Source organism: Ornithodoros turicata, chromosome 5, assembly GCF_037126465.1.
Source record: "Ornithodoros turicata isolate Travis chromosome 5, ASM3712646v1, whole genome shotgun sequence".
In the NCBI taxonomy this organism is placed as follows: Eukaryota; Metazoa; Arthropoda; class Arachnida; order Ixodida; family Argasidae; genus Ornithodoros; species Ornithodoros turicata.
This window is the reverse complement of record NC_088205.1, coordinates 51,615,304-51,627,430: the sequence shown is the minus strand read 5'-3', so window position 1 is coordinate 51,627,430 and position 12,127 is coordinate 51,615,304. Positions and strand designations below refer to the sequence as shown.

At 45.9% G+C, this 12,127-nt stretch overlaps 1 long non-coding RNA gene across 1 annotated transcript in view; it reads left to right on the top strand.

The window, feature by feature from the left end:
* The window catches only part of LOC135394469 (uncharacterized), an 83,804-nt gene extending 77,521 nt beyond the window's left edge, over positions 1 to 6,283 (top strand). The window contains exons 4-5 of the long non-coding RNA XR_010422912.1: positions 3,579 to 4,533; positions 6,133 to 6,283. This is a non-coding gene — a long non-coding RNA (uncharacterized LOC135394469). The remainder of the gene's footprint in view (positions 1 to 3,578; positions 4,534 to 6,132) is intronic.
* The last annotated feature ends 5,844 nt before the right edge of the window (positions 6,284 to 12,127 follow it).

Sequence of the window (12,127 nt, the reverse complement as noted above, 5' to 3'; positions counted from 1 at the left end):
ACTTTGCCATGAACGGATCATCGCTATGTGTCGTGTGTCTTGTTGGTGTGTCCCGTTTTTCATTTTCCCCTTTTTCTTGTTCTTTTTTTTTTTTTTTTGCTCTTTCCGCCTTGCCACCCGTCTCGGCAGGCAGACCGCCCTCTCTTTCTTATTTTTGTTTCCTTTCGACAAACGATACCCCCCCCCCCCCCCCATTAGTTATATATTGGCATTTGGCTACCATACCTGCTGCCATTTTCTGCAGCTTCCTTGCGCAGCTCTTCAACTCACATCGTCAATTGCATAAGGCATCATCGTGGATGTCGTAACCATAATTTTTTTTTGTAAAAATTACAATTATTAAGGTGCAGTAAAAATGACATTCGTGCTGCACGCGCTTTTCTTCTTTGTGTTTTGAGCTCAGACATCGCGGAATACCCGCAACGACAGAGAAGGAAAAGACAAAGAAAAAGAAGTGGAGAAGCTCATATGAGCTCTGAGTCAGCTGTAGCTACGTATTTTGAGAATCCAGCGAAAGACCAACGTCTCGAGCCCCAGTGACAACAAGCAGCTTTGTTCAAGATAACCAGATCGGAGATATCACAATAAAGCTGCATCTAAAAAACGTCCGGGTCGCGGAAGTTAGCAGTGTAACTGAACGAACTACGACTGTCACACGACACGCTAAATGAGAGTTCAGTAACTGCCATTTAGGATAAATGACATTTGTGTCGGTGTCACGCGACAGTGGAAATAGCCTTTAGCAACAACTGACATTTTCGACCAACGTAGCCCGCTAACGGCCTTTAGAGCATAAACGGCGTAGCCTCGACACCACAGAGCTCGCGTGTGTCCTCGCTCCAATAGATTGTTTGCGCTGTTTCAGCGCGAATGATCTCCATTCGTATTTTGTTTCTGCTTATTTAACTATTGTGTTCCGTAAGCTTGAAGAGTTAAAAGGTACGGTCACATCGGGAGACTCATCTATAAAAACGACACCGCTATCTTCGGCATCAGCCTATAATATACTTGGCTAATTTTTTCGTCCGAAAAGTGCAAACGAATTTTAAAGCTCACCGCTGGTGCCGCAGCGTATCCGGCGGCGTGACGTCATTCCCTAACCGGAGGAGTGAGAGGGTGGCGCCGTCCAGACTCTGTGAGACGCCCGCGACATTCCTTTCCTCGAGGCCGTGTTCTGATTGGTTCTAAGGGAGCGACGTTTTATCGTTTTTCAAGACAGGGAATTCCGGCATGCTCTCAACGTCCGTCGTCTGCTCTTGTCGTGTGCTCCATCGAATAACAGTCAAACTACACCATTATTTCGCTTGGAATTTTCGCTATCGTGGTCAGTGGTCCACGAGGAACAAAATGACAGTATAGTTTCGAAATCGACTGGAATGGATGCGACCGTCCCTTTCGCGAGGAATCCGAAATTCTAAAGTTAACGTGATATCCACTTGGAGATGCCTTCCAAGAAGAAAAAAAAAAGTCTCGCAAAATTCGTTCCTGCTTTTTCATAAAACATCAAAAACATCGAATTCGAAACCAACCGCCGGCTTCCGGTTGAAACGGCCCTTCCCTGTTTTGCCTCTTCCGGTGACGTCAACGGCATTGCCGGGGAGATTCCCAATAGCTCAGCTGACGGCGTCGCCAGGCTGGTTGCAATCCGATACCATCGAAAGCATAGTTGGAGATGCTTCTACCGACTGTTCGGCAGGAGATTGCGAGTCGGAACACCGCATTTTGTGACGGACAGCCTGCATTCATAACCGACTCCAGTGACGTCGGTCCGCGCACTGTTGCCTGACTTCAGCCGGGAGCGCGAAGCCGGCTACAGAATCCGATTAAATTCACTTTCTAAGGTTTCAAAACGAAATATTCCGGTTACATGTATTTCGGGCGCCCACTATTCCGATCGCACCTGCTGTTCCACTGCGTTTTTTGTTCGGACACCACCTTTTTAAGGTGTGAAAGTACGAGGCAGTTTCCGATGGTTGTTCATCGCTGCGACGCCGCCCTTGCTGCAGGACGCCATTTCTCAGAATGGACACGCTGCTCCCCTTTACTTAAAAATATACTGCTGCGGTGGAGATCGCGTGGCCGAGTGCTTAGCGTGCTGAATTAGGTACGAATCCCGGTGCCGGCTGGGCTGACTGATGTTTTTCCTGGGTTTTCCTCAGACGCTGTCAGACGTATGTCGGCACAGTTCCCTTAGAAGTCGGCCCAGGACGTACATTCCCCCAGAGCGTTAGTCGTGACGTTGCCCACCTCTGTGAGGCCGACAACGGCGAGCTCTTTCAGAAGCACCACCACCACCCAAGAGGGATAAAAATACGCTCGAGTACATTTTCTCTTGACGTCGAGTGCTGATTCGACCTGTATTGTTGGGATATTATACGCGACTTGTCTTCCACCTTGTACGCGAGAGTATTACATATTTGGTTATCCGTATATGAACATCATTGGTCAGGAACGTCAGTTAGTGCTCGTCTGACAGGTGTCCAGCGTAAGGAACAGGTAGTAAGTAACACAAATGTCAGTTTACTATTTGACATTTAATTTGCCGTCTGACTGGGGTATTCGTTGCGAGATCCACCTATAGGGGGCGACACCGTCACCTTTCTATAGTGTGGATAACACGCCGGCCGATGTTCGGTTCTTTTCCTTAATCCTTGTGTATATGCACTGGAAGATCACTTATGCTGCGATGGTACGATACTGTTCGGTTCCCCAATGCTCCGCCTACTGCACTGAACGCGGAAAATAAATGTGTAAAAGCAGACGACGCGAGGAAGCTACCCACACTACGGTAGTTGATCGTTTCTCCGCAGCGCGTCGACACCGTTCGATCTCCGGGCGCATAAACCTACCGTGCAAAAAAACAGCGAGGACCGTAATATGTCAGAAGCTATAGAAGAAGAATCAAAAGCTTTCCGCAATGGTACTGAGTTTACTTGCGAGCTACTCCATCTGCTTACTCGAATGACGTGCAAGCAATAGGCGCAAATCGTATTCTGTGCAGTCATAACTCTAGGAGACACCTGTACAATATTAAGGGGCAATTACTACTTGGCTTCACTGATGCTCCTGAAACAGAAGGAAGGGAAGGGCAAAACTACTATGATATGTTTTTTATCCTCTGTTCTGATCCCGCTAACGAAGAACAAAACACGCACCGATGAGCTTAGTAAACTATCTTTACGCAAGAAAGACCACACGAGGCTGTTTCTTAGTGGCTCTCGTGTACGAGGATGATGCAGTAAATGAAGTTCAACGGGAAGCATAACAAAGACACGCAGCCTTGACAGCGAGTGCTTTGATGTGCCATAGCATGTATAACACATGGTGAAGAAAATGAAAAAAAAAAAAAAAAAAAGACTCAGCTCACAGTTTATAGCGATGCACGAATAAGAAATTAGAGCTCGCCCCCAGTCTTCCTGTTGAAGTCAATGAAAGGAAAACGAGTTATTAAAAGCACTAAAGTCGTAAGCTAACGATCTAAGAAAAACAACGAGGCTACTTTAATTCGCTGCAGCGGATACTTGTTCCGCATGCAATGGATACTTGTTCCGCTTCTACGGTACTTTCTTTTCTTTTAGGCATGCATGGAGAGTGCGCCTTTGTGCAGTTGCAACGCCAACCTACGGCGCTACTTATTGGACAACTCCACATGCTCCACCTTCGAAGACGTACGAAGACGCATCCCCATCCAAAAAAAGACACCAGCACAGAGAGAACTGGTGGCAAGTTTTTCCAGTCTTTGGCGGACCGCTCGTCGATAAAGGTTGCGAAATGCACCAGCGGCCGTTGACCTCGCGGCCTATTGACATTCGGGAAGAATTCGAGACGCTCCAGTGGATCACATGGCATCCATCGTGGTCATGCATTGCATGATACGATTCACTTATAGGAAAAGTTGTTCGTGCAATACGAAAGTATATTTGTGTCAGGCCGTCGTCAAATATGTCTGAAAGTGCACGTTTATGGTCACGGTCTTCCTTGTACGTCGAAATAACTGGTGGTCTTAAGGCACAATCCAATCAAACTGAGGAAAAGCAGAATTTTGTGGATGTTCTTGCAATGAGTGGTTCCACAAAATTCTGCGACATGGATGCGAGATAAAGTCCTCAGCCACCCAAGCAGCACAATGTACTGAAAGTCGAGTGCAATAGGGGTGGACGGGTGGGTGGAAGGCCTTGAACAGACTCCTGAAGCTAAAGAACATTGATAAGACACATACCGTCCACCCCTATTGCACTCGACTTTCGGTACATTGTGCTGCTTGGGCACCTACATTCTCGATGGAAGAAAATTCTGTCAAACTCGCGTTTGTACGCATTTCTTTCTTTCTTTATCTTTTTTTTATGTTTGCTCAATAGCATGACCAATTGTTTGTCTGGCAGCATTTATATCGTGCTAAAAATACTCGTTTATGTGACAACAGACACCGACTACGCATCTTTTTCTTGGTACCTAAACATTGGGAAAGTGCGACTTGTCGGGTTCCTTCCTAGGACTCGTTCCTCCCATTAGCAGAGGAGGAACAATTGACAGGTAAAGCGCCAATATTTGTTCACGTTCTCGGCTGGCGACAGCGAAACTTCACCACGACAAATACTAACCGTTCGCTGCACGTTGGTCATTGATATGATGTTTGGAATGTTCTTTACGGTTTCGAATAGCGCACGTAGAGACCACATTACATCCAAACTGTAATGAAGGTGAGGGACGGAAAACTTACTTGCTTGTAGAAGACATGACCCTGAGTTTGGGGTAAATAGACGAAGACTATTAAAATCAATTAAAAACCCCAGAGTAGCAGGTCATGGCGAAAACAAGAGACGAAACAACGAGACGAGGACGACGAGGCACTGAGGCACTGACAGTGCCTCGTCGTCCTATAGTCTCTTTGTTTCGTCCTTTGTTTTCGCCATTACCTGCAGCACTGGGGTTTTTAATTGATTTTAATATGACATACCAACATGTCCGAGTTTTAACTTTATTCAGACGAAGACGACACACGAGGTGTCTGCGTCTTTGCCCCAAATTCAGGGTAATGTCTTCTACAAGTAACATACACTAGCTAGCTTGTGTTCTTCTACTATGTTCTACATTAATAATTTAGACAAGGGTGTAATTATAAATTAAAAATAATTTTTTTATTGCGAAACGCGATACCCCCTTGGACGCAAGAGATCATCTCGTAAAAGATCGTTGCTTTCCAAGACCACCGTTTTACATGTAAAACTTGCACGTGGATTGCACTGTACGCTGATGTGACGAAGGGACCGCGCAATAATACAGTATAAATCAAATGAGCCTGGCTTAAATCTCCTTTCTTACTTCGTATGAAAAACCGAAAGCAAAAATGAGGACTGAGTAAAGTTCGTCGTGGACACGAAATTAAACATCACCCCAACCTCAATAAAATATTTCATTCAATTGGACCAGATGTGTCAGGGATTCAAATAACAACACAATTGCACACATGTATCAAGCTATATGTAATTAGAGACTACAGTAAATGACTCGCAAACATATTCGAACCGGCCATCATCGCAGCTGGCATTTCTTCCTTAACGTTTATTCCTTACTGATCAATTCAAACACATAAACGAGTCTCATACAGCTAAGTCGTGCTCTCAGAGGACGGATTCTCAATTAACTGACAACTTGCCACCCAAAGAGAGACGGATAATGGACAGGATTTCATGCTCTCAGTCATTAAATTGTGACAGGAACAGAAATACCGAACGAGGAAAGCCACGAATTAACTTTTTTTTTTTTTTTGTGTGTGTGTGTGTGTGTGTGTGTGCGCGACAAAAAATAAATTTTTATAATGACCGAGAAATCTGCATCGAGTTCATGCCGTGACATATCGAGATACTTTCGTCATTCTCTTTCCCATAATACTCACGATATCACATGCGGAGATCGTCAAACGTGGGATGTTCCAGATTTGTCGTTTTTTTTTGTTTTTTTTTCTACGATACCTCGCACTTTCTCGATTATCCAACCAGTTGACGCCATGCATGACCGTCCAATCAGATTTGTGTGCCGCGTGTCCTGATTTAACGCTCACCACGTAATCCTTGTACGATTTCCTCGTTCCTCGTAGAAAGTGACTATTTTTGAACGAATTTCTTTTTATAGCCTTTCTTTGTGAGCTGCAGTGCAACGTAAGATGCACTGGTTGACGTAATAGTTAGACATCCTCCAACGGCGCCCTGGAAACTAGAGCTCAAATACGGACCTCGCAGGCGTAAATGTTGTTCAGCAGTTGCAGCAGCAACATTTTGCAAATCGTAATAACGGCTACGCGATTATTCGAAGTAAGAGTGCAATTACTTTCCAACTACTCATTAGCATCGCTTGCTAGATGAATTCCAACTGTTACGCTTCATCATTTCAGTTCATGGAGGAGCGCACCACCTGCAGCTGAAGGCAAGCTCTCCAAAACGATGTCATTTATTTTCGATTCTTTTGATTTCCATTACACGCAAACTACGCTGTATAAAAGACTTTCCATTTTTCTCGCTCAACCAACGAGACGTCCATCTCACAACGAGCAGCGAAGGAGCCGCAGAACTCGGCGGAAAAGAGGCGTCCGCCGAAATGCCGACACATAAGTTCGCAATAACAGCAACCCTGAGACGTTTGTTCTGCTCGCACAACCCAAAAATTCAACTCCGAAGGAATCTGGTGTGTTTTCCCCAGCTGTGAAATGGGAGTATTCAGGATGGTTTCAAAGAAGACCAAAGAAATAACTGTCGGGGCGCGTAAAACACAAGAGGGGGTCCAAATCAACGACCACAAGAAAACCTCCCCGGCGGCCCAGCTCGGCGCCCAGTTCAACGACCCGGCTCTCCCTTCCCCTCCCTCCCTCCCTCCGTGTAGCCAATTCACTGAGATGCCTGGGCACGTGATGGGATTCATCCAGTCTCGGATACTTTTTTTCTTTTTGCCGAAATTCGGAGGCTAGAAATTTCGGCGCTATTATTCGTAATTGAACACAGATCCGTTGAAGAGTAGAACTTAGAGAGTTTTAGTTGCAACGTAGGGAATCGCCCTGCGTACGCAAGGGAATAGCGTGTTCACACTGCGTACGCGGTATACGCAAAGTGACGTTGCGCACCTATACGGAGTATCCACCCGCTACTACCTCGCCGTACGCAGCACTAGAACTCCCTATTGAGGTACAAGTTTTTTGCAAGGCCCTCGCACATCGCGAAGGTAAAACGGAAAAGTAGATACTAAGATGAGAACGCACACTACGTAGAAATTGCACGTACTAGGCTAAACTTTTACGCGGTTGAACAGAACAACCATTTTGGGATCAAGTTCCCTCATATACGAGGGTACTTTCGCAAAAGAATATCCACAAGAAGAATCGATTTACCTTATCTCTACCCTCTAGCCAAATTCAGGCACGCGAAATCCGGTGGTGTTTCATCAAATTCCACAGTTCTCCCGCTGCTTTGAATTTGGACGGCTTCTACACTAGCGCCTGATAGTGTTGCAATTTCCACATAAGAAACGAAGAACGCTGCTTGTCAGGGATGTGCACAGGATTTTAATCCCGTCGAGGGTTTGTGAACGCCCGTTTTTCTTTCTTATTTTTTTTTCTTTCGTATTTTGGAGGTATTTTGGCTTATTTGGCATGTTTTTTTGTACGTTTTTTGTGGGGCTGTTGCAAGACCTTTGCAAGGGAGGGGGGGAGTGATGGGAAAATCCCTGGACTGCTTGCGGCCACTCAGGAAAACATCATCTTACCTCACTGGGGAGAAAAAAGAAAAAGTGTAAAGTGCTTAATTTTTTGCGGGTATACCACGAAAACTTTGTCAGCGAGGTAGAACGTGCAATTATAGACAAAACTGTACGACTCTACTTCGTAGCGACTTAAATCGTCCATAAGGCACCCAAGTGATGTTCACATGTTTGGTGTGTGTTGCATCGACACACATCTGTTTCTTACTGACACTACGGTCCTCACTTCTATTTAATAGCGCTTCTGTGTTGGGCGTACAGATTTCGTGCGCTGAATTATCCGAAATGAATCACGACAGTGCAGAACTTCGATCGAGGGAGTCGTGTTCACGAGGTATTTATCCCACTTACGTGACTTTATCCAAGACTATAAATACCTCGATGAGAATTATGTCGCTTAGACTGGACTGGACGTTACGACTTTGCAACTACTGGAGCATTAACTGCTGCATCTTCAATGTTCTATATAGAAAGCCGGATTTCTGTACCCATGTCCTACTTTGGTCGAAGGCATTGCCAACAAGGCTCCCCTAAGAATCAGTGTAGTGTCCATTTCTTACGTGCAGAACACCTAATCCAGATAACAAAACAGACACCGTGGTGTTACTGCGAACGCGATCTACCGAACGAATGAAGGAAGGCATCCCCGTGCGATTTTTTTTATAATGTCCAAGATAATCTAAACAACAACAACAACAATAAATGAAAGAGTGAGAAGTGAGTGTGGAGTGGAGAAGTGATGATGACATGGGATGTTTCCCCGTGGTAGCCACAGTACCCTACCCCACTTCACAGCGGTTAATATGAGAGGATGAATTATGGTGAACGCGAAGCGACGACAGGTCGGAGTTCTGTTTAGAGCCCTTCGAGGAGTCCAGTGGCTTGCATGAAAGCAAAAAGGGAGCGAAGAGCCTAGCACTGATGCGCAGGGGAGCTCCATAGGCCAAGTACTTTGGACAAGCTGAACGGTCTATGCTCAAGGAGCTCAAGTTGGCGTCGAAACACCCGGCGTTCACAGGTGTACCGGTCACAGTCCTCGATGATATAGAGGATCGTAGCTGGAGATAATCTAAAGCTTCGTATTTTCTATGGTGGAAATGGTGATAGTGTTTCTCTGCTTTTGTTTCTTTTTTCCCCCTTCGTTGGAAATAAGGTAAAACATTAACTAAGTGAAGGTTAAGACAGCCGCCCATCTTGAAAGGGATATCTATTCTGCCTAGTGTCGCATGTCGCTTAGAAAGAGTAGTACGGGAATCCAATGTGTCATGAGAGTAGGTTCCGAACAATAAGTAGGGGAACCGAAAAAAAGTATGGATGTCACTTATTTATGGGTGGGTCCTGCCAATGCAAACATATTGAGCAGCCGCATAGGTACAGGTCTTAAATGGTAGTCAACCTTGTGCCCATCTCGGAAACTTTAGCCCATCCATGAATTTCCAGCACCCACGAAGAGTTGCAGCTACAACATATCCGAAAAAAGTATTGACGTAAGTACAAAGGACAGTTCCGTAAGTTTTGTCGTCGCGGTGGTGGTACGGCGTCAGTATACAAATAAGGCCAATTTCACACTAGCGTTTTTGTCGTCCGTTTGCGTCGAAACTAGGACATAAGGGCAATCGAGCCCCATAGGTTCTAATGTGTCCGTTTTGGCTCCGTGAAAAATACGGACGAGAAAAACGTGAGTGCGAAACCCGCCTAATCGGAATACTCCAGCCAACGAGAAGACACGATAATTGTTGCAGTGGCAAGACTGGGTTTCTCGACTTCTACGAATCTTGACAGGTGACATTAGAGGATGGCGGTGGAAAGTCGCTGCGCTCAAACGAAACGTCAGCTAGCCCTGGTTTACCCGTCTCAGTACAAAACTAAAAGGAAAGCGATATGTTCTATACTTGATCCACAACGAAACACCTTAGTCAGCCATCTTTATGTGGAACGCCTTGCCGGATAAAATGGGGGTCACATCCAATGGGCAAAAAATCCCCACTTGCAGCACGTTCGGGCATTGGTATCCCCCACTTCACCATTCAACTTCTTCTCTGATTTTTCATTACAGGAAGGCGGTCATTCTTTCATAGATCTGAAAGGACAATTTCCCCTTGCACCGCCCTGCAATTGAAATATTTGGACGGAACGGTCAGCCCACAGCAACAAATACGATACATATGCGGTGGTCATGGCCGCGGTGCACGAGTGGAAAAGAAGTATTCGTAAAACGGCGCATTTGGCCCAAGAAGCAAGCGAAGGGTGTTCAACGCTGGCTGAAAAACGGCTCCGTTCAATGACACACAGCGAGGGGCAGTGAACTCGGCCGCGCGGGCGACTCGCGCTGTTGCGCGCTCACACGTCACCACACTCAGCTAAACAACATTGCGATAATACGAGATAGCGAAAGAAGAACGTACGTTCTGTGTCTAGTCGAGACATGACGCGCCATAAAATATACGTATCATAATCGGACGTAACTAGGAACGGAAACGGTCGCCTCATAATTCTGTGGCGGTGACCGCTCGCTTTACGTCGACCCCTTCGTGTCCCTAAGATCAGTTCGGCATATACTACATGTCGCTCTGAAAGCGAAGTACGAACGATGAACCACAAAAATCCGCAAACAACTAAAGCGCCCCTACGACTATTGTTTTTCCAAGTTTTTATTAACTCTCTGCGAACATCAAATTTGCCGGAGACACGACAAGTCTTGTAGAAAAAAAGGAAGAAGAAAAAGAAATCGGTTTCACGTACTCCACACGCATCCACTATTACATCACCATGTACAGTCGCCAGACTCAGGCGTTGGTAACCGACGCTAGTAAGCAGCAACTGCATTGCTTCGTTTTCGTGGAATATTCTTGACAATATCAAGGTCGGACAAACATCGGGGCAGCATCGCTAGAGGTTTGGACCAACGCGATGTCGCATTATCCAACTGGGACTTATTTAATGAGTCTCAATTCTACTCTCACGATTCACGTCGACCTATCACGTAAACTCACCTGCGGTTGGTGCAATTCCTCGAATGCCCACCCACGTTTCTCCGAATTACTCATATTCTAAAACCGAAAACAGTAAATGAAGTTGTAGGTGTGAGCAAAAACTTACGCGTCGTATTCATGCATGTGTCTGTGCCTAACAAGTATGCATCCAAGTTACGCAATTAGATATGCCCACCATTGTAGTGGTAGGTACCCCTAGTATCGAGGAAAAATAGCTCCCACGCCAAGTTTCCAACACAACTGGTATCCAACTGATATTAAACGGCCATTCCCACCGACACAGTCAATGGACGAGGTCAATCGCCCCGCATCGTGTTACGCGTGGTGTACCTAGAACCTAATCCGCAAAGTACAGTGTACGAATTTGTGAGAAAACGGCAGAACATACTCCAGTATAACGCAAACGTTAGCAGCACACATACTCCAAACGAAACTTGGCAACATAACCGGTGCATTCACCCCACTTGACGACCCATAGCACTGACAAGCGCAATAAAAAAAGAAATGAATAAACTACTCAGGAGCTGGTGAAAACCATAAACTAAGTGACCCCGTATTATATGTGAGTTTTAACCGTAAGTTCTTCCCATAAATTGCAAGAAAAAGTAGAGATTTTACAGCAGCGAAACACCTCAATGGCTGTCAGGGACATTGCTCCGGCCGAGTCAATGCCCGCTCACTGCGAACCGACTACTCCTTCGCTCATCGTTAACATTTCAGAATTTGTATTAGAGGTAACTTAAAAGTCTTCACATTTAGCATAATTGACATTCAAATCGACATCACAGGGACAAAGTACGGCTTACCTTTCAGTTAGGGGCCGATGCAGTATCCAAGGTCATTGACACAGAGTCAGTGCACTCAACACAAGCTCCTGGCCAACAAAATCACGTTCAAAACTGATTCACCACCGTTAATTATCCACAGCATCGATGACAACACCACAACGGTTGATATCCGAACGTGTAAAATCCTAGGATCGCGCGTCTTTCGCCGGAAAGAGAGCAATATACGGTAACCACAACAACACAGCCGTCGGCCGACACTGGCTTTGCGGACATGAACACATGGAGCGCGGCTTCATTGGGCGGGCGGTAGGTGGAGCCGTAGCGGAATCGTCACTTCCCCTACGTCACATCCTTGCCGCCTCGTTCCCTCGCTCCTTTGGCTTGCGGTGCGCGACCGGCGTGTCCGGCTCGCTGTTTCGAGTGCGCTAGGCATGGAGCAGGTGCAGTTATGGTACATATAATTGGTTCGTGTGCACGCTGGGTGATGTGTATCAATCTCGTTAGCCATTGATGAATGCAGCAACATAAGAAAGACAAACCAGAACAGAACTTGGAGAGAGTGCGTTTTTATAAAGGTTTATCTGCCAGTTGGGCGCCAGT